Raw genomic sequence first — 1,436 nt, forward strand, 5'->3', positions numbered from 1 at the left:
ATAAATTCCTCCAAAATCAATATATCTTGTAGGCGTATTTTTGAGAGAAAATAAATCTCTCATTATCATTTCTTGACCTTCAACCTAGGGTTGTAAAGCATTTAATCTTTCTTCTATCGAAATTCCTTTTACAGGCCTTTGAGGCCTAAAAGTCATTTGCTCATATTTATCATTGATGGTAGTCGTGGTCGACGTAGTATCAGATTTTTTGATTTTAATCAAACTGTTGATCATATCGTAATTGTCACTATATTGTCCAACTTTAGATGTTATCTTTGCACATATGCTGATTAGTTTGTCAGCAATCTTTGAGTCACAATCGAAATTAGCAATTTCGATAATATCGAAAACTAAAGTCTGAATATCATCAAAGCATTTATTAATATCTTCCAGATGTGTTATCAGATGTAGCTTAGTATCTTTGTCCATCTCTTGTGAGAAAATATGCTGTAATATTTTTATCAGATCGAATAATTTCTATATCAAAAGAATATTCAGACAAAAGCATTTGCCATCTAATAAATTTTTTATACTCTAGTTTAGAGGGGAGATTGTTTTGAACAAAAGCTTTAACTTGAATATTATCTGTTCTAAGCGTAAATCATTTTGGTAGCAGAAAGTAATATAATTTTTGGTAACTTTTTACTACAGCTAATAATTCTTTTTTATTAATTATGGTATCTTGTTTGTGTATCTAAAAAAGTTCCAGAACAATATCTACATAGACTTTCTCCAATCTTATTTTTATCTAGATCATAGTCTATCTTTTTTAGTATGCCGCTCCAGCAATGTTCTAAAGCGTCTGTTTCTAAAATTAAATCATCGCTATCTTTAGGCAATTGTAGCTTGGGTAAATTGTTACAAATAGATTTAATATCATTTACTTTTTTTCATTAATACTTCATTAAATTCAAAGCTCTTATCCTTCTTTAATAATTCTTGAAATGGCGTTCTTAGTTTAGCCAAATTCTGAATATAATCCAAAGCATAGTTAAGTATTCCTAAAAATCTTTGTACTTGCTTTTTATCGACTAATTTTTCTGGAAAAACAGATATATTTTCGATGATATGACTTTGTAATTTTATACCGTTTCCGTCAATTATCATTCCTAAAATAAAATCATGGCTATTGACAGAAATGGTATAAAATTAGAAAGTCATATCATCAAAAAGATATATATTTTCCTAGATAAATTAGTCGATAAAAAGCAAGTACAAAGCTTTTTAGAAAAATTTAACTATGCTTCAGATTATATTCAGAATTTGGATGAACTAAGAAAATCATTTCAAAAATTATTAAAAAAGGATAAGAGCTTTGAATTTAATGAAGTCTTAATGAAAAAAGTAAAGGATATTAAAATTATTTGTAAAAACTTACCAAAATTACAATTACCAAAAGATAGTGATAATTTAATTTTAGAAACAGACGCTTCAGA

The sequence above is a fragment of the Solanum dulcamara genome, chromosome 6 (genome assembly GCF_947179165.1).
Source record: "Solanum dulcamara chromosome 6, daSolDulc1.2, whole genome shotgun sequence".
In the NCBI taxonomy this organism is placed as follows: Eukaryota; Viridiplantae; Streptophyta; class Magnoliopsida; order Solanales; family Solanaceae; genus Solanum; species Solanum dulcamara.